We start from the raw sequence: 1,919 nt of genomic DNA on the forward strand, positions 1-1,919 counted from the left end.
CACATTGGACCGAACCACCACATAGGACCAAATTGCATCGGATCAAACGGCATCGGACCAAACCACATCGAACCGAACCGCCACGTCAGATCAAACCGCATCGGACCGAACCGCCATGTCAGATCAAACCGCATCGGACCGAACCACATCAGACCGAACCACATCCAATCAAACTGCATCAGACCGAACCGCATCGGATTAAACCGCATCGGACCGAACCACCACATCGGACCGAACCGCATCCAATCAAACCGCATAAGATCGAACCACATCGGACCGAACTGCATCGAACCGAACTGCATTGGACCGAACCGCATCGGACCGGACCGCCACGTCAGACTGAACCGCATCAGACCGAACCTGTCCTGGACTGAACCACTGATGCTGCTGCTTTAGAGTGAAACCGCTCTGCAGCAGTGGCCCGATCTGATCCGGTTCGGTCTGATCCGGTTCGGTCCGATGTGGCGGCCTCAGACTGCAGCAGTGGCTCGGTCAGCGGTGGCCTCAGAATGAATCTGCAGCCAGCAGCAGAGACAGAAACTGGCTGATGAAGCATGACGTTCGGATCGGCGCCAGCTCCTCTCCGCTCTCTGCAGACTAATCTGAAGCTACTGCTCGCTGCTGCTTCACTGAGCACGCTCCGTGGGACGCACGCCACCCCGGCCTCTGGTCCTGGGTTTGCCTGAGTCCACGCGGCCTCCGGTTCCCATGGTGACAGGTGACTTTCTACAGCAGGACCTCCGGGGACGGATGGAGAGCAGGGTCATGGCTCAGAGGACTTCAGAGAAGTTTCGAAGAGGAGTCAGAGGACAGCTGGATGGAATAAGACGGGTCGGTTCTAGGACTCTCATTAGGTCTGTTGGAGTTTTATTGCCTCTGATTTTAACCTTCATAACCTGGACGTTAAAGGTTCTGGACCAATTCACCCAGGTAGCAGTCCTGTACAGACCATTAAATGAAGAAGTTTCCCTGCTTGGTCCTGCAGAAACCAGCTGACTGTTCTGGTCCTGGAAAATAAGTTCTTCCTGGTTCAGGTTCTGCATGGATCTCCGTAGTAGCAGAGCAGCTCGCAGACGGACGGCAAACTGGACCAGAGTCCGGAAAGGAAATCAGGATAGATGAAATAATCTGGACCTCCAGAACCGAGACTCCTGGGTTTCACTCATCTGGAGTTATTTCCTTTCTTCCTGTAAACATAGTCTCTGTTTCCTTTGGACGCAGCAGAAATGAACATTCATCTGGTTCTGATGGGCCCAGAAAGTTTGGGAAAGGTTCTGAGTAGCTGAGTAGACCCGGCTGGAGATCTGGAGTTCAGATCTCCAGATCTCCGGCTGGAGATCTGGACTCTGCTGCAGGAGGCTTCATGTTTGTGTTTGATTCTTCAGCTCTTCCCTTCCTGTAATCAGACTCTGCTGGAGGCCCTCAGAAGCCCTCAAGACCAATTAGGACCCTTCTGGATCCCTAAGGCCCTGGAGGATCGCTCACAACTCGTCACGACCCCTTCAGGATCTTTTGTGATCTCTAAAATCACCAGGAATCCCTCACAACTCTGCAGAATTCCTCAGAACTCCTTGTGACCCTTCATGACCCCTGGTGACCCTTCCTCAGGATCCCTGGAGGTCCCTGTCGATCTGACCTGTCCACTGATCAGATCCATGCATTCTCCAGCTTGATGGCTGTGGTTGATGAAGTGAATGCGAAGTTCAAAGGTCGTCTTCGTGGCGGAGCAGCAGAAAAGGCGGAGTCGGCTTTTCCCGCGGCGGTGAACGCACCGTCGAGCCGCTTCCTCATTTCATGTGGAAAACCCAAGTAATTACGTGGAAATATGATAATGTATAACGCTGGGGGAGCAGCCCCCCTCCCCAGCCTCGCTCATTACCCGGACCCCCTCCAACCGGACCCCCCCTCTAACCGGACCC

This window comes from Poecilia reticulata, linkage group LG4 (genome assembly GCF_000633615.1).
Source record: "Poecilia reticulata strain Guanapo linkage group LG4, Guppy_female_1.0+MT, whole genome shotgun sequence".
Lineage (NCBI taxonomy): Eukaryota > Metazoa > Chordata > Actinopteri > Cyprinodontiformes > Poeciliidae > Poecilia > Poecilia reticulata.